This window comes from Spea bombifrons, chromosome 8, assembly GCF_027358695.1.
Source record: "Spea bombifrons isolate aSpeBom1 chromosome 8, aSpeBom1.2.pri, whole genome shotgun sequence".
NCBI classification, from domain to species: Eukaryota; Metazoa; Chordata; class Amphibia; order Anura; family Pelobatidae; genus Spea; species Spea bombifrons.
The window spans coordinates 18,432,860-18,452,577 of NC_071094.1; the positions used below are offsets into that span (position 1 = coordinate 18,432,860).

The window sequence follows — 19,718 nt, forward strand, 5'->3', positions numbered from 1 at the left end:
TCACCGGAGACATGTCGTAAAAAGGATTTGTTATATACACAAGAGAAGCTATCACAATTTACAGTTTAACTGCTCCAGCGGCAGCAATCTGTTTTACGGACAGTACGCAGTGAAAACGATCGTAAGTGTATACTGATCTTATGTTTAGAATTTAGTTATTCTAAATTACCGTAATGTAGTGCGCTGGTCGGTTGTGTGGTACATGGGTAATTGTTTCAGTTCTTTGTTTATTTGCATGGTAGAGCCGTTTCTGGTGTGAAAACAGACACGTATAAAATCATGTAGTTATGCCTTATATATTGTCGGTTTATATAATCAGTTATAAAGACACGTATAATTTTTTTTTTAGTGCGTTGTTCATATATTTTCTGGTATTCATTCTACTAGTGTGTAAACATGCCGCCGTTTTTTTTTGTTGTGTTTTACTGTATTGTTAGAAAGGGGCAGTTTTATCCTTACCCCCATGAGGAAGAGTGACTTGAATATTTTTACACTTTGAACCGTAATTTCCCTCTTTCGTTATGTTTATCTACCTCTTTTTTTTGCGGGAAAACCAGGTCTTTCAAGTTGGAAACACACGCACGTGTATTACTACTGTGAAAACTTTATAAAACAACTAAGAAACAGGGTGTTCAAGTAGTTGGCCTAATTTTGGAAACACATGTTATGCTGTGATGCTGAAGTTTTTTTTCTTTTTTTAATCTGCTGGCCTCTTATTCAGACTAGCAATGACTACTTTTTTTTATATTTTCTAATATATAATTTCGTTTTAGCCATGCAACATGTGACTGGATATTGAATGAATGATGCTCCCCACAATAAAAATAACTGAATTTGACAGCAGATAGGCCATAAGGTTCTTATCTAGTATGCAGATTTTTTTTCTGACGTAAAGATTCAGAATAAGGAAAATTTAAGCATGCATGGGATAAACATCAAGCTAGGTGAGCCACAGATCATACATGTGAATCTGGATGAGTTTCCAGGGCAATTGCTAATAGGGGAGAGAGTTTAACTGGGAGAGTGAATGAAAACGAAAAGTGTTGTCCAATGTGTATAGAATAGTGATGTCCGGATCATGATAGTGATGTCCGGATCATGAACGAATCGTTCATTTGATCCGGTTCTTTTTAGTGATACGGATGAATCGGTTCACTAGACTGAACGATTCATTTGTAGCGGTTCAGTCTGTGAATCATGCAGCTGTAACCTGATCCTAGAGCTGTGAGTCATCTGCAGAGCACTCAGACACAGACTCTGGGGTCAGGTTACAGCTCATTAATTCACACAGGAACGATGACTCATAGAGTCGGAGAGTCGTTCAAAGAGTCGAATGATCCGAAGAGTCGAATGATTCGGATCTTACAAGGATCCGAATCTTACAGAGATTCGAATCATTCAGAGAATATTACTGATACCATACTTTTATAAATAAATACATTAATAATGTTCACACTGCCCCCAGGATTTAGATTCCCCTGAGTTTGCCCCCCTTTACCTATAACTGCACCTACAGTTAACTTTATTAAATTAATTAAATTAACCCTCAGTCATCAGCATAAAATTAACCCTTATACCTCATCAACCATAACTGCCCCTGAAATTAACCGTAAAGATCCCATTAACCATAATGGCCCCTGAAATTAACCCTAAAGACCCCATTAACCATAACGGCCAACCCTAAAGACCCCATTAACCATAACGGCCCCTGAAATTAACCCTAAATACTCCATTAACCATAACTGCCCCTAAATTAATTGCATGTACTCCAGATAAATTACCTAATAAATTGGTATGGTTGATGGGGTCTTTAGTGTTGCAGTTATGCTTAATGAGGTGTTTAGGGTTAATTTGGGGCAGTTATGCTTAATGGGGTCTTTAGTGTTAATTTAGGGGCAGTTATGCTTAATGAGGTGTTTAGGGTTAATTTGGGGGTAGTTATGCTTAATGGGATCTTTAGTGTTAATTTAGGGGCGGTTATGCTTAATGAGGTGTTTAGGGTTAATTTGGGGCAGTTATGCTTAATGGGGTCTTTAGTGTTAATTTAGGGGCAGTTATGCTTAATGAGGTGTTTAGGGTTAATTTGGGGGTAGTTATGCTTAATGGGATCTTTAGTGTTAATTTAGGGGCAGTTATGCTTAATGAGGTGTTTAGGGTTAATTTGGGGGTAGTTATGCTTAATGGGGTCTTTAGTGTTAATTTAGGGGCATTTATGCTTAATGAGGTGTTTAGGGTTAATTTGGGGGCAGTTATGCTTAATGGGGTCTTTAGTGTTAATTTGGGGGCAGTTATGCTTAATGGGGTGTTTAGGGTTAATTTGGGGGCAGTTATGCTTAATGGGGTCTTTAGTGTTAATTTGGGGGCAGTTATGCTTAATGGGGTGTTTAGGGTTAATTTGGGGGCAGTTATGGTTAATGGGGTGTTAAGAGTTAATTTTAGGGGCAGTCATGGTTGATGGGGTGTTAAGGGTTAATTTTAGGGGCAGTCATGGTTGATGGGGTGTTTAGGGTTAATTTAATGGTGAGGGTTAATTTAATTAATTTAATAAAGTTAGCTTAAGGCAGGGCTCGACAAATCCCAGGTCGCCATGGCGACAGAGAATTTTGTCCTGGCGCCTAGGTTTTGTCAGCCTCTTACATCCAGAAAAGATTGTGGATGTAAGAGGCTGAGTCACCACACGGGGGGCGCTGCTGCTGCTGTCTGCCCAGGAGTCTGGGCAGACAGCACATCCACTCAGAGCCCGCCCCCGAGCCTGAGATCACTCCCACGGAGTGAGCCTGTAGGCTGAAAACACGGTTGCTGCAAAACCAGCAATTGTGTTTTCAGCTGCCACAGGCAGCTTCAGGGAAGGGGGTTGTGTGTTGATTGGGTCCCCACACAAGTGTGGGGACCGGACCCAACACCCCCCAGCTGCCTGATCGCTCCATGAGAGCGACAGTGCAGCGTTAACCCCTTCAGTGCTGCGATTTAGGGGTTAATTCCCGTTTTGTACGGGCTCTGCTGCTGGTGGTCTGCCTGGAAGCCCAGGCAGACCAGCAACAGCAAAAACGAGCCCCCACAAGCCCTTTGATGATTCCTGTAGGCATGGAAGCCTACAGCAGTCATCAAAGACTCCCCTCCCTGCAATGGCTGGTTCTATAGACCAGCAATTGAGTCCCAGCTGCCAGAGGCAGCTTCAGGGACAGGGGGGAGGGTTCTTCGCTCTCCACATGAGTGTGGAGAGCAGCCCCAACACCCCCCTGCTGCCTGATAGCTCCATGAGAGCGACAGTGCAGCGTTAACCCCTTCAATGCCACAATTGTGTATGACACATTCGTGGCATTGCAGGGGTTAACATTTGTCTCCACAAGCTTGTGGGGACTAAATATCAATCAATGCTGTGCTCCAATGGAACATCAGCATCGAAAGAGTTAAAAAAAAAATTAAATAAAAAAATTAATAAAAAAAAAACAGCACTGACCTGAAAGTTCAGGGTGCTTCCAGGTCAAGCGCTGTGAGTTTAGTAAGTGGGCTGATGACGATCAGATCACTCCTGACCAAGTGTTAGTTTAAAAAAATCCTGGCTCCTAACTTTTTTACCTGGCGCCTAGATTCACAACAAATTTGTCAAGCCCTGGCTTAAGGTGCAGTTGCAGGTAAAGGGGAATGTAAATCCTGGGGGCAGTGATTATTAATGTATTATTTATAACAGTATGGTGATATTCTCTGAATGATTGGAATGCCAATGAAGGCAGAGAGTCGTTCAATGATCCGGATCTTACAGTGATCCGGATCACTGTAAGATTCGGATCCCTGTAAGATTCGACTCTTTGAACGACTCTCTGCCTTCATTGACATCACTGGAGGCAGGGGGGAGGATTCATAATGAAAGGGGCGGGGCCAATCCTTAGTGTGCCTGCACGGAGTTACTGGAAAACAGTAAGGCACACAGTACAGGCACACTGAGTGATCCGAAGATCCGGATCATGAATCGGATCATTTCAGTGAACGAATCGAAATGATTCGATTCACTTTAATGATCCGAACTTCCCATCACTAGTATAGAATAGTGGTGTTTACCCCCCTTTACCTCTAACTGCACCTACAGTTAACTTTATTAAATTAATTAAATTAACCCTCAGTCATCAGCATAAAATTAACCCTTATACCCCACCAACCATAACTGCCCCTGAAATTAACCGTAAAGATCCCATTGGCTCACTTGAGTTGCTTCTGCATTGAGATAGTCTCTTTTTCAAGTAGGCTATTTTAAGTAGGAGTTAAAAAGAAACAGGAGTTCCCTTGGAGGAGTACAGCTGGTGGAAAAAGCTTTATTTGGTTGCATTCAATTACTCAGTCATCTGTTTTGGGTGCTTTATTTTTGGTGTTTTTTTCTTCTGTGTGCTGCAGCTCAGTTAATCGAGGGGAGTGGTTACCTAGCTTCACCTGTGTGCGGTTATCTATATAAAGCCCCAAGTAACTCACAGAGCTTGCTCACTTGAGTTGCTTCTGCATTTAGTCTGTTTTTCAAGTAGGCTATTTTAAGTAGGAGTTAAAAAGAAAGAGGAGTTGGAAAGAGAAACAGGGGTTCCACAAGGTACTGTATTTATACTGCTTTATATTTTTACTTTTAACTGTTTATTTTGACGGGTGTTCTTGTTTAACTGTTATTTTGTAGGGTCTCATTTATTTTATTTTTTTTCTTATACTTGGTTATGAGTATGGTTATGGGAGTTAGCAAGATTGATGATCTGACTCAATGCACATCTTGTTTCATGTATGCATTCCTGGATGAATCTGTCCAGGGTCCATGCCTCTGTGGCAGGTGTGAGCAAGTGGCTTCTCTGGAAGCTCATATTAGAGATCTGGAGAAGCAAATTGCAACTTTGAGAGAGATAGACAATCTTGAAAGGAGTCTGCTGCTCACTGAGCAGAGTTTAGTGGGTGCAGGTAGTGAAGAGGGAGGAGATAAGGCAGCTGGGGAACAGGCATGTAGCTGGGTCACAGTTACACGTGGTGGTAGAGGGGGAGGAAAGAGGAAAGGTTTAGCTAGTCCTGACCTTGTGCAGCCTAACAGATTTGCCCGCTTGAGTGAAGATGTTGGGTGCATCAGCTCTGGAGTAGCTATACTGGAGGAAGCTGTTCCTTCTAACAGCCGAGGGAACAGCCCCTCTAGTATGAGTGGGGTTGAGAGCGTAGGAAAGGCTAGACAGGTTGTGGTGGTAGGGGACTATATTATTAAGAGAGTAGATAGGGTAATCTGCCGCTCTGATAAGCTCAACCGGACAGTTTGCTGTCTCCCGGGTGCTCGGGTCCGGCATGTTGCTGACAGAGTGGATGGATTATTGGGAGGGGCTGGGGAAGACCCGGGTGTCATGGTCCATATTGGTACCAATGACAAAGTCAGTGGAAAATGGAAGGTCCTAAAGAATGATTTCAGGGAATTAGGAGATAAATTGAAGAAAAGGACCTCCAAGGTAGTATTTTCAGAAATATTACCTGTGCCACGCGCAACAGTAGAAAGGCAGCGGGAGATCAGGGAGGTAAATGCGTGGCTAAAGTCATGGTGTAGGAAGGAGGGTTTTGGCTTTCTAGAGCACTGGGCTGATTTCGCGCTTGGGTACAATCTTTATAGCGGTGATGGATTGCACCTAAACGGAAGAGGGTCTGATGTGCTAGGGGAGAGGATGGCTAGAAGGCTGCAGGAGTTTTTAAACTAGTGGTGGGGGGGGGAGGGACACAGAGATCTTGAAAATGGAGATAGTGCAGAAAGGAGTGGGGCTTCAGATCAGAACAAGGGGGGTGGAGATGGGGGAGGGGCAAGATCAGAACAGAGGAGGTATGTATTAATAAAAAATTCTCATAAAATTCAAGAGACTCAGGGTAATATTAAATGTATGCTTGCTAATGCAAGGAGCCTAAATAACAAAATGGGAGAACTAGAGGCAATAGCATACACTAACCAATATGATATAATAGGCATAGCAGAAACATGGTGGGATGAGACCCATGACTGGGCAGTTAACTTAAAAGGTTATACATTATATAGGAAGGACAGAAAAAGCAGGAAGGGAGGAGGAGTATGCTTGTATGTTAGCAACTAGCTAAAGTCAAATATTAAGCATCTTGAAGGCGACAAGGGATTTGTGGAAGCTTTATGGGTAGATATCAACTTGGGGCAAAAAAAAGGAAAAGAACTACTGGTTGGGATATGTTATAAACCACCTAATGTTAATAATGATGAGGAAGAGCAGCTGTTAGAACAAATTGAGAAAGCTGCACATCTGGGTAACGCGTTAATTATTGGAGATTTCAATTACCCGGACATAAATTGGGATAGAGAGACTAGTAGTTCTGCAAGGGGATCCAGGTTTTTGAACCTGTTAAATGACACCTTCATGTCACAACTGGTACAAGCACCAACTAGAAAGGATACTTGTTTGGATCTGGTGATAACAAACAATGTTGATCTTGTGTCTAACATTCAAGTGGGGGAGCACTTGGGTAATAGTGATCACAATATGGCCTCTTTTGAAATAAACTCAAAAAAGAAATTGCCCATGGGGAATACTAAAACGTATAATTTTAAGAAGGCCAATTTCAATAAGATAAGAGCAGCTTTACAACTTATTGACTGGCAAAAACTCTTCAGGGATAAAAATACTGAGGAAAAATGGAGTATTTTCAAACAAATATTAGCAGGGTACACTTCTCAGTATGTACCACTAGGAAACAAATATAAAAGAAACAAATTGAAACCGATGTGGCTTAGTGGGGTCGTTAAGCAGGAAATTAAAAATAAGAAAATGGCTTTTACAGCATTTAAATCGGAGGCATCCTATATAAGATATAAGGAAGCCAATAAAGCATGCAAAAGTGATTAGATGGGCTAAACTAGAAAATGAGAGGGTGATTGCCAAAGAGAGCAAAACTAACCCCAAAAAATTCTTTAAGTACATAAATTCTAAAAAAAACGAAGAATGAAAACGTAGGTTCATTAATAACAGAGAGGGGAGTGTTGGTTAAGGAGGACCAGGAAAAAGCAGAAACTTTAAATAATTATATTTCCTCAGTATATGTTATGGAGGAACCTATGGCAATGGATATACATAGGGCCACTGAGAAAAAATTTCAGTCAAACTGTGAGTGGATGGCCCAGGACAAGGTGCTGCAGCAACTAAAGAAAATTAATGTTAACAAGGCTCCGGGGCCTGACGGTATTCACCCACGAGTACTTAAGGAGCTGTGTCAGGAAATAAGTGAACCTCTGTTTCTAATCTTTCGGGATTCTTTTCTTTCAGGAATTGTACCAGAGGATTGGAGGAAGGCATATGTGGTTCCTATTTTCAAAAAGGGTTCCAACTCTGTGCCCGGAAATTATAGACCTGTGAGCCTAACTTCCGTTGCTGGGAAAGTATTTGAAGGGCTGATAAGGGATAATATTCAAGAATTCCTTGGGAAGAATAGTATTATTAGCATAAATCAGCATGGTTTTATGAAACATAGGTCCTGGCAAACTAATTTAATTGCATTCTACGAAGAAGTGTCGATCAGGGTGTTGCAGTGGATGTAATCTAGTTGGATTTTGCCAAGGCGTTTGACACGGTTCCACACAATAGGTTAGTATTCAAACTGAAAGAAATTGGCCTAGATGCAAATTCTTGTTCTTGGGTAGAACATGGGCTTAGAGGTAGAGAACAGAGAGTTGTTATTAATGGTAAATTTTCAAGCTGGTCAAAAGTGGTAAGTGGTGTCCCTCAGGGTTCTGTTCTGGGACCAATTTTATTCAACATATTTATAAATGACCTGGCAGTAGGCATTGAAAGTCATGTTTCTGTGTTTGCAGATGACACAAAACTAGGTAAAGTTATACAGGGCGAGCAGGATATTACAGTGCTGCAGAGGGATCTAGATAGACTGGGGGACTGGGCACTCAAATGGCAGATGAAATTCAATGTAGATAAATGTAAAGTTATGCACTTCGGGGTAGCGAATGCACAAGCAACCTACACCCTAAACGGTAGTGAATTAGGGGTAATGACAAATGAGAAGGATTTGGGAATTGTTATAGACAACAAACTAGGCAACAATGTGCAGTGTCAGTCTGCGGTTGCTAAGGCCAGTAAGGTATTGTCGTGTATAAAAAGGGGCATCAAGTCGCGGAATAATGATATAATTTTGCCTCTGTATAAATCAATGGTAAGGCCGCACCTTGAGTATGCTGTGCAATTTTGGGCACCTTTTCTAAAGAAGGATATCATAGCACTAGAAAGAGTGCAGAGGCGGGCTACAAAATTAATAAAAGGAATGGAGCAATATAGTTATGAAGAAAGGTTAACTAATTTAAATCTGTTTAGTTTAGAAAAACGTCGCCTCAGAGGGGATATGATAACGTTATATAAATATATTCGGGGCCAATACAAACCATTGTGTGGAAATCTGTTCATGAACAGGACTATGCATAGGACACGTGGTCATGCATTTAGACTGGAAGAAAGGAGATTTAGACTAAAGCAGAGGAAAGGGTTTTTTACAGTAAGGACAATAAGGATGTGGAATTCTCTGCCTGCAGAGGTAGTTTTATCAGAGTCCGTACAGACGTTTAAACTGCAACTGGATGGATACCTGGAAAAACATAATGTTCGGGGATATAATCTTTAATTATGGGGAAACAGCTTATTGATCCAAGGAGAAATCTGACTGCCATTTTGGGGTCAAGAAGGAATTTTTTTCCCTGGTTAGTGCAAAATTGGAAAGCGCGAAGCTGGGGTTTTTTGCCTTCTTTTGGATCAACAGCAACAAATTAACAGATATAGGAAAGGCTGAACTTGATGGACGCATGTCTTTTTTCAGCCTATGTAACTATGTAATCATAACAGCCCCTGAAATTAACCCTAAAGACCCCATTAACCATAACTGCCCCTAAATTAATTGCATGTACTCCAGATAAATTACCTAATAGATTGGTATGGTTGATGGGGTCTTTAGTGTTAATTTGGGGGCAGTTATGCTTAATGGGGTATTTAGGGTTAATTTTAGGGGCAGACCTGGTTGATGGGGTGTTTAGGGTTAATTTAATGGTGAGGGTTAATTTAATTAATTTAATAAAGTTAGCTTAAGGTGCAGTTGCAGGTAAAGGGGAATGTAAATCCTGGGGGCAGTGATTATTAATGTATTTATTTATAACAGTATGATAATATTATCTGACTGATTCGAATCCCAATGAAGGCAGAGAGTCGTTCAAAGATCCGGATCTTACTGTGATCCGGATCACTGTAAGATTCGGATCCCTGTAAGATCCGAATCTTTGAACGACTCTCTGCCTTCATTGACATCACTGGAGGCAGGGGGGAGGATTCATAATGAAAGGGGCGGGGCCAATCGTTAGTGTGCCTGCACGGAGTTACTGGAAAACAGTAACTCCTGTGAGTCACACTGAGTGATCCGAAGATTCGGATCATGAATCGGATCATTTCAGTGAACGAATCGAAATGATCCGATTCACTTTAATGATCCGAACTTCCCATCACTAGTATAGAAAAGTAAGAGGAGGATCAATATCTCAATTATGGTATGAGGGCTGTACTGTTTTAGATAAAGACGCACCTCATAAAGAGATTGAGGTACAGCATATCCATCCTTCAGACAGACTAGAATAGGGCTGCAACAACTAATCAATAAAGTTGATAATAAAAATAAGGGCAGCAACAACAAATCGATAATGAAAATCATTGGCAACAAATTTCATGATCGATTTTTTTATTGAATATACAATGAGGAGTTTTTCAGAGCAAATGCTCTGAAAAATACCCCTCGTCTTGTAATCCGACCTCAAATAGAGGTCAGACTATAATAAGATCCAGATCCCCCACGGCGCTGCAGAGGACCTGTATCCTCCTGTCTGACAGCCGGCGGGGCTTCTACCATACCATACCATACCGGTGGAAGGTGCGGCCGCCAGCAGCGGAGGTTGTCTGCGCACAACGTTCGCCGTTTGCATGAGGCCTGGATCCTCTGTGGCAGCCTGTGGGCGTCTGTGCGATGTGTGCAGACAACCTCCCCTACTTCCGGGGCTTCTATGATGGAGCACCAGCGTCACATGACCTTCCGGTGCTCAGTCATAGCAGTTCCAGTGAAAGTGCCGGCCAGCAGCAGAGGTTGTCTATGCGAATTGTGCAGATGGTCTCTGGCTGCCCCTACTAGACACCTAGGAGTCTGGAGCACAGGGGTAAGTCTACATGGTTTACATGTGAATTCATATTTACTAGAAAAACTTTTTTAGATATTAAAACCTAGTTTCAGAAGTATTGTGTTTAGGTTCTTGTTCCTTTTTAAATATAGCTTTTATTATGTCAGTAAAATAAGGCGATTAGAGAAATACCATTTATGATAGAGATAAAAGTGTGTGCATACGTTAATGTAAATTTTAAATTATTTATTCTGCTGTTTTTCGTTAAATCATTTTAAATTAGGGCTGCAACTAACAATTATTTTAATAATCGATTAGTTGGCCGATTTATTTTTTCGATTAATCGGATAAAAAAATGCAATTTTTTTTAATTTAAAATAATGTAATAAAAAACGTACAATTTACACTTTCATCTCTTTATTGCAATGGCCTCTCTATTCACCTTATTTTACTGACATAATAATAAAAGCTACACGAACCCAAACACAGTGTTTCTCAAACTAGGTTTTAATAAAGTTATTAGTAAATATTAATTCATATGTTAACTATTTTTCATATTTAATAAAAAAGTTGAGAAAAAGCCTTGCTTAAATTTTTTTTATTTACCAAAACTGCCCCAGTTATGCAAATCAGACCCCCAGCTTGCCACTCTGCCCCTTATATGCCTTATACCTCTTATATGCCAGATTCCACTGTGCCCCCTGATATGCCACTGTGCCCCCTGATATGCCACTGTGCCCCCTGATATGCCACTGTGCCCCAATATGCCTTATACTCCTTATATGCCAGTGATATGCAACTGAGCCCCCTGATATACCTTTTACCCCCAGATGTTTTATGACCCCCTGATATGCCTAATATCGAAATGCCTTATACCCCCTATATGCCCTGAAATTCATTATACCCCCCATACACCACTATAACTCACCCATACACCGCTTTGGCTCCTCCCCATCCCATACACCACTTTGGCTCCTCCCCCTCACATACACCACTCTGGCTCCTCCCCCCTCACATACACCACTTTGGCTCCTCCCCCATGCACCAATCTGGCTCCTCCCCCTCCCATACACCACTCTGGCCCCTCCCATACACCACTCTGGCCCCGCCCATACTCCACTCTGGCTCCTCCCCCTCCCATACTCCACTCTGCCCACTCCCCCTCCCATACTCCACTCTGCCTCCTGTCAGCAATGGATCTTCACTAGACACCAGGGAGCCGGGTAGAGAGGCAGAGTGGTGTTATGGGAGGGGGAGGGGCCACAGTGGTGTATGGGAGGGTGGCTCCCATACACCCCTCTGACTCCTCCCCCCTCCCATACACCGCTCTGCCTCTCTACCCGGCTGATGATTCTCTGTCAGCCTGTGAGTGTCTGCATCGCAGAGACAGCCTCCGTTACTGCACTTCACTTACACTGTGGCTTCTATGAAGCTGCAGTGAAAGTCCTTGTCAGTAATGGAGCCGGGTAGAGAGGCAGAGTGACGTATGGGAGGGGAGAGAGAGACCGAAGTGAGAGACCGGCCGACAGTGAGGGGAATCCAGGTCTCCTGCAGCGTTGCGGGGGATCTGGATTCCGGTGTTATAATCCGATCTCTGAGGTCGGATTATATAAAGAGAGGAGTTTTTCAGAGCATTTGCTCTGAAAAAAACCTCTTTTTATAATCGATAAAAATCGATTCGATTAATCGATGATGAAATTCGTTGCCAACGATTTTCATAATCGATTATTATCGATTTTATCGATTAGTTGTTTCAGCCCTATTTTAAATAAATAAAAAAAATGCGCGTATTGTTTTTCATCAGATTAATCGAAAAAATAATGAGCCAACTAATCGATTATGGAAATAATTGTTAGTTGCAGCCCTAGACTAGAGTCAAACTTTATCATTATCTTTTATATAGCACCAACAATTTACGCAGCTCTTCTTACAACAGACACAGTCAAAGGGTGTGACAAAACTAGAACTACTAGATTGACAAGACAATACACTAGAAAGAGAGATAGTTTTAGATAGATTTAGTTTTAGGTAGAGTTGTGATATCCAAATAGAAATGGCAGACAATAGGTAATATTGGACATGGGAGAAGGAGAGCGATCTTGGAAAGAAAGATAGATTTGAGGATCACCTGCATATGAAATGCACGATACTCGAAGCCCATTGAGTTGATTACAATTGTAAGAGGTGAAGTGTCGAGAGAAGAGCAGTGGACTAGGGCTGCAACTAACGATTATTTTCATAATCGATTAGTTGGCCAAGTTATTTTTTCGATTAATCGGATAAAAAAAAAACAATATCTACAAGAACCCAAAACACATTATTTCTCAAATTAAGTTTTACCAAAATACCAAAAAAAGTTTTACTAATAAATATTAATTCATGTAAACTATTTTTAATATTTAATAAAAACTGATTGAGAAAAATGCCTCTTTTATTTTTCTTTTATTTGCCAACCAGCCCCGAGTTATGCACATCTCACCCCAGCTTGCCACTCTGCCCCAGAAATGCCTTATACCCTCCTATATGCCACCCTGATATGCCACCGTGACCCCTGATATACCACCGTGACCCCTGATATGCCTTATACACCCCTGATATAAGAAAAACTGACAGCGCTAAAATAGGTATACAAAAATATGCTTTAATACATATAGATCATACACAATACTATATAAATATATGGACGATGCAAACAATCAAGTATTACAGCAATCAAAAAATAAAACACTAATTAAAGAATGCACATAATTAATAAATCCCGAAAAAATTCTACCTGCCCCACCAGGGGTTAATATATCAACAGAAGAAACACAGGGCAAATAAGCATAAAGATAGGACTCCAGGCTAAGCTTGGAGTATTATCTTTATTTTTAAGCTTATTTGCCCCGTTTTTCTTCTGTTGCTATATTAACCCCTGGTAGGGCAAGTGGAAGTGAAGTAGCGGAGGTTGCGCACATCGCGCACTAAAATCCAAATCTGCTGCGGGGACCTGGATCCTCTCTGGCAGCCGGTGGGGCAGCCGGTGGGGGTCTGTGCGATGCGCGCATACAGCCTCTGCTTCTCGCTTCCATGATGGTGCGCCGGTCCGGAAAGTCACGTGATGCTGGCGTTCAGTAATAGAGAAGCCCCTGCAGAAGTGGAGGGGAGAAGAGGAAGCGGAGGATGTCTGCGCGTTTTGCACAGACCCCCACCGGCTGACAGAGGATAATTCAGGTCTCCTGCAGCTCTGCGAGGGATCTAGATTCTAGTTTTATAATCCAATCTCTATTTGAGGTCTGATTATAGAAGGAGGGGAGTTTTTTTCTGAAAAAGCTAATTTTCTAATTATCTATTATTATCGATTCGTTGTTGCAGCCCTACAGTGGACCAAGGGCTGATCCTTGAGGGATGCAAACAGAAAGTGGAAGAGGTAAGGATGTATTGCCAAAAAAGTCACATAGCTCTCTTGGATCTCGTCATGCCTGTAGAAGGAGGTAATGATTCAAGTGTCAAAAGCAGCACAGAGATCCATGAGTATCAGCAGGGTAAAGTGGCCTTTAGCAGAGAGCATGCCATTGAATATGTTTATTAATCCTTCTTCAGTAGTGCAACGGCATCTAAAACATGACTGAAGAGGGTCAAGGAGAGAGCTAGAGGATGTTTTTAAGCGATTGTACACAATTTGCTCTAGCAACTTAGAGACAAAAGGGAGGAGGGAGCTAGGGTGCTAGTTAATAAGAGAAGAATGTAAAGAATTGGTGTAATTAGAGCATAACAAAGGTTATTGGCAGGGCCGGCCCTATAATGGAGCAGACTGGGGCAATTGCCCCAGGCGGCACTTTTGAAGGGGCGGCATTTTGCCGCCCCAAGTGCCGCTTTTTTGTCATCCGATGCGGCTTCCGCCGCCGTTTAATTATGGAAACGCTTTCCTCCGTGCCGATCGGTTCGGCTCTTCGTTCCACCCCCTTGAAGATGCGCCGTGACGCTCGAGGGGGCGGGCTCACGCAGAGCAGTTGCCCGTCACCGCGTGACAAGGAGAAGATCTCGAGGGAGAAGAGCATTCATGCCCCTGCTGAAAGGTAAGTACAAGGGACGGGGTTAAGGGTAGATAATAGGGAGGGAGAGGAAGGGTAGAAAATGGGGGGCGGCAGGGACGGAGGGAGAGGAAGGGTAGATAAGGGGAGGGGGGGCGGCATTTTAAAATTCGCCCCAGGCGGCATTTTGCCTTGGGCCGGCCCTGGTTATTGGTACAGTTCCAGAGGCTAGGGGAATGTTGAATAGGTGAGTGAGTGGACAAGGAGAGACATAGTAAGGCAGGGCTCGGCAAATCCCAGGCGCCAGGTCGCCATGGCGACTCAGAATTTTGTCCTGGCGCCTAGGAGTTTGTCAGCCTCTTACATTCACAAAAAAATGCCCCCGTGTCACCACGCGGGGGCGCTGCTGTTGCTGTCTGCCCAGGAGTCTGGGCAGACAGCACAGCCACTCCGAGCCCGCCCCCGAGCCTGTGATCACTCCCACGGAGTGATCCTGTAGGCTGAAACCGCGATTGCAGAGAAACCTGCAATAGCGTTTTCAGCTGCCACAGGCAGCTTCAGGAAAGGGGGTTCAGTGTTGATTGGGTCCCCACACAAGTGTGGGGACCTGACACAACATCCCAAGGGGCTCTGCTGCTGGTGGTCTGCCAGAGGCAGCTTCAGGGACCGGGGAGAGGGTTCTTTGGTCTCCCCATGAGTGTGGAGACCAGCCCCAACACCCCCCTGCTGCCTGATCGCTCCATGAGAGCGACAGTGCAGCGTTAACCCCTTCAATGCCACAATTGTGTATGACACATTCGTGGCATTGCAGGGGTTAACATTTGTCCCCATAAGCTTGTGGGGACTAAATATCAGTCAATGCTGTGCTCCAATGGAACATCAGCATCGAAAGAGTTAAAAAAATAATAATAATAATTAAAAAAAAACAGCACCGACCTGAAAGTCCAGGGTGCTTCCAGGTCAAACACTGTGAGTTTAGTAAGTGGGCTGATGATGATCACATCACTCCTGACCAACTGTTAGTTTCAAAAAAAAAAATCCTGGCTCCTAACCTTTTTACCTGGCGCCTAGATTCACAACACATTTGTCAAGCCCTGGTATAAGGCATATATGGGGGAAGAGTGGCAAGCTGGGGGTCAGATCTGCATAACTGGGGGCAGTTTGGTAAATAAAAGAAAATATAAACAAGGCTTTTTTCTCATAGTTTTTATTAAATATGAAAAATAGTTAACATATGAATTAATATTTACTAATAACTTTGTATTAAAACCTAGTTTGAGAAACCCTGTGTTTGGGTTCTTGTAGCTTTTATTATTATTTCAGTAAAATAAGGTGAATAGAGAGAGGCCATTGCAATAAAGAGATGAAAGTGTAAATTGTACGTTTTTTATTACATTATTTTAAAAAATTGCATTTTTTTTTTTTATCCGATTCATCGAAAAAATAATCGGCCAACTAATCGATTATTATAATAATCGTTAGTTGCAGCCCTAGAAAATATATAATAAAATATTTACAAAAAATGTGAGGGGTGTACTCACTTTTGTGAGATCCTGTATGTGTATAGTGCTAGTGTATGGCAAGGTTGTGATGCTTATGTTTAGCTGTAATGTTTAGCTGTAATTTTCTTCGTTCTCATTAACTGTACCCACACAAGCTATGTATCTTTTTTTTTTTTTTTTCTTTCTTCAGGACAAGAAGGGCTTTCTGTAGATATAAAAAATAAACAGTCATATAATTCCATCATAAAAGCCCCAGTGAAGTGAAGGGCAATAGCGGAGGTTGTCTGTGCGCATCGCAGCGCTGAAGGGGACCTGGATCCTCCTCCCTGGCAGCTGGTGGGCGTCTGCGCGATGCGCACCACTTCTGCCAGTACTTCTATGATGGATCACCGGCAGGTCGTGTGATGCCGGCGCTCAGTCATAGAAGTCCTGGCGGAAGTGGAGGGCAGAAGCGGAAGATGTCTGTGCGCATCGCCCACCGGCTGCCAGAGAGGAGGATCCAGGTCCCCTGCAGCGCTGCGGTGGATCTGGATCTTAGTCTTATTATCCGATTTATCTATTTGAGGTCAGATTATAAAACTGGGCGTATTTTCAGATCATTTGCTCTGAAAAACTCTCATCTTGTAGTTGATTAAATCGATTCAACTAATCGATAATGAAATTTGTTGAAAACGATTTTCATTATCGATTTTATCGATTAGTTGTTTCAGTCCCCGGAGTGTCCCAAACTTACCTGTCCAGCCGTGTGCCCTGCCACTCTGGTTTCCCCTCTCCTCGCTACAGTTCTCTTGTTTCTTTGATTCCAGTCCTGCTTTTCTGTCTGTACCTACACATCCTGATGCATCAAGGAGTACATACAGAGCCTAGTATCCCCTGCAACTGGGCTCCTACCCAATCTGCTTTCCCAGGTCCTGACTGGACTTTTATTTGAAAAATCTTTTACTCAACTTCTTGGCTAATGGGGGGAAAACTAAGTATTCTAATATTTGTCCTTATTTTAAAAATACCCAATGTTGTCAGCACCTTAGTGCTGTCTTTGAGTCAAGCCCTGGCTACCCTCTGATGTCAGCCACCTCAGCTGTTTGTCAGTAGTAAATACCATGCAATGTCTTGGCTTGCCGTGTTACTTCCTCTATTTGATTTTCCTTCCGTGTCTGTTGCTGGCTCAGGCATTCTCTCAGTAGCTCATCTTTGAGTGCCACCTTAGTGATGTACTCCCAGATGTGCTGATCTTCATACAGGAGGGTAGCTTACCTGACCTGCCCACCTTCTTTCCGGCTGTTGTACAGTCTCTGGGCGTTGGACTTGAGGTGGTAACCTCCGTACACCATGAGGACCTTCCAGGTCTTCACATCGGCAGCCTCCATGTCCTTCTTTGTCCAGCTCATTATGCTGGCAGGTTATCTGATGACTGGCAGGGCTACAATCTACCTGTAGCTGGTCTGTATGTCTGCTATGTGCCTGGCTGGTAGTTCCATCCAATCGGTATCTTCCCTCTCAGTTTAAAAAAAAAAATCCAGCTGCAGACAGCAGTGCCCCCGCGACCACAGGCTGACAAACACCTAGGCACCAGGACAAAATTCTGAGTCGCCATGGCGATCTGGCGTCTGGGATTTGTCGAGCCCTGACTTATAGGAAGTCTCCATTTGCACGTGATTGTGCAAGGCTTCTGATGTGGCGGGGGGGTCCAATGATGGTCCACTGCACTGAGTACCATTATGTGTAGGGCTGCAACTAACTATTATTTTCATAATCGATTAGTTAGCCGATTTCGATTAATCGGATAAAAAAAATGAATTTACATTTTTCATTTATTTAAAATAATTTAATAAACGATGTTAAATACAAACGCAGAATAAAAAAAAAACTGATAAAAAGCATTTCTTGTCTTTATTTCCCAACCAGCACCCCCAATTTATGCACATTTGAGCCCAGGCTTGCCACGCTGCCTCCCAGACATGCCATGCTGCCTCCCACATATACCACTCCACGCTGCCTGCCACAAATGCCACTCCACGCTGCCTGCCACAAATGCCACTCCACGCTGCCTCCCACATATGCCACTGTGCCTGATATGCCTTATACCCCCTGATACACCACTCCATCCTCCCCAGACATGCCACGCTGGCCTCCCCACATATGCCTTATATACCGTATATGTCTTATACCCCTACCCCCAGATATGTCACTCCATCCTCCCCAGATATGCCTTATACCCCCCAGATATCTCATAGTCCCCTCAGAGTCACAGACCTGTTCACAGCACACTGACACCATACTTTTATTAATAAGTACTGGGTTAATCTTCACTGCCCCCAGGGTTTAGATTCCCCTTAGTCTGGCCCCCTTTACCTCTAACTGCGCCTTAAGTTAACTTTATTAAATTAACCCTCAGTCCTCATCATTAAATTAACACTAAACACCCCATTAACCATAACTACCCCTAAATTAACTCTAAATACCCCATCAAACACAACTACCCTAAATTAACCCTAAACACCCCATTAACCACAACTGCCTGAAATGAACCCCAAACACCCCATTAACCATAGCTGCTCCTATATTAACCCTAAACATCCCATTAACCATAGCTGCCCCTAAATTAACCCTAAACACCCCATTAACCATAACTGCCCCTAAATTAACCCCCACCTCCCCTAACTTTCAGCAGCCCAAATATTAATTTTATTAGGGCTGAAACAACTAATCGATAAAATAATAATCGATAATGAAAATCGTTGTCAACGATTTTCATTATCGGTTAATCGGATCGATTTTTATCGATAAAATCGATTTTTATCGATTTTATCCTTATATAATCCGACCTCAAACAGAGATCGGATTATAACACCGGAATCCAGATCCCCCGCAACGCTGCAGGGGGATGTGCATAACTGGGGGCAGTTTGGTAAATAAAAAAATTTAAACAAGGCTTTTTTCTCAGTTTTTATTAAATATGAAAAATAGTTAACATATGAATTAATATTTACTAATAACTTTGTATTAAAACCTAGTTTGAGAAGCACTGTGTTTGGGTTCTTGTAGCTTTTATTATTATGTCAGTAAAATAAGAAGGTGAATAGAGAGAGGCCATTGCAATAAAGAGATGAAAGTGTAAATTGTACGTTTTTTATTGCAATTTTTCTTCAGTTTAAAATAATGTATTTTTTTATCCGATTAATCGGCCAACTAATCGATTATTAAAATAATCGTTAGTTGCAGCCCTAAATTTTATACTTACAGTTAGATGAGTGTCACAGCGAGCCATGTGGTTCTGGCCTTCTGGGAGAAGGAAGGGGGCGGGGCCAGTTGTCACAGTGATTATAGGGAGGGGCTGGTAAGTAGGAGCTGCTGCTGTGAGTCAGACTAAACGGATTCTATAACGAGGGGTATTTTTCACAGCGTTTGCTCTGAAAAAAACCCTCATTTTATAATCGATTCAACTAATCGATAATGAAATTCGTTGTCAACGATTTTTATTATCGATTTTATCGATTAGTTGTTGCAGCCCTAATTATGTGTAGTGTGCATGAACAAGCACACTGCTGTTGTGCACGGACGATGTTGCATGCTGTTGTTATAGTTATTGTTTTAATTGTACGAAGGCTTCATGTTTTTCTTAGGCTGCTCAGTTGTCTGGCAAGAGCTCTTGGAAGCAGTGTAATTGCATAGAAGGTAACTAACCTAAAACTAAACCTTTATGCATTTGCATGGTGTCAATTATAATTTTTTTCCCCCAATTCTCCGTTTATTGAAAAGCAAATCTCACAAAAGAGGTAACAATGGTACAGTAACTATTTGGTGAGATCATTCTAGTTATTCAAGTCAGTAGATATACAGAGCACAAAATCTTGTGACAACAAGAAAGGTGTACATCATGGTAAGTATCGAATAACCGTTGAGTAGATCCAGAGATGTACATAATGTACAGTAAAGACTCAGAGATGCAGTCATGGTAAACAATAACAGGAACAATGTAAAAAAAATTTAGGTGATGCTAAAAAGGAAGCCCGCGAAAAACCACTTAAGGCCGTT

The 19,718-nt window shown here is 42.4% G+C and overlaps 1 protein-coding gene across 2 annotated transcripts in view; it reads left to right on the top strand.

The window, feature by feature from the left end:
* Nucleotides 1-3: 3 nt before the first annotated feature.
* LOC128503627 (nuclear pore glycoprotein p62-like) overlaps nucleotides 4-19,718 on the top strand; it is a 51,892-nt gene continuing 32,177 nt past the window's right edge. For both annotated transcript variants that reach the window (XM_053473776.1, XM_053473777.1), the window contains exon 1: nucleotides 4-121. The gene's annotated coding sequence lies outside the window, so the exon portion shown is untranslated. The remainder of the gene's footprint in view (nucleotides 122-19,718) is intronic.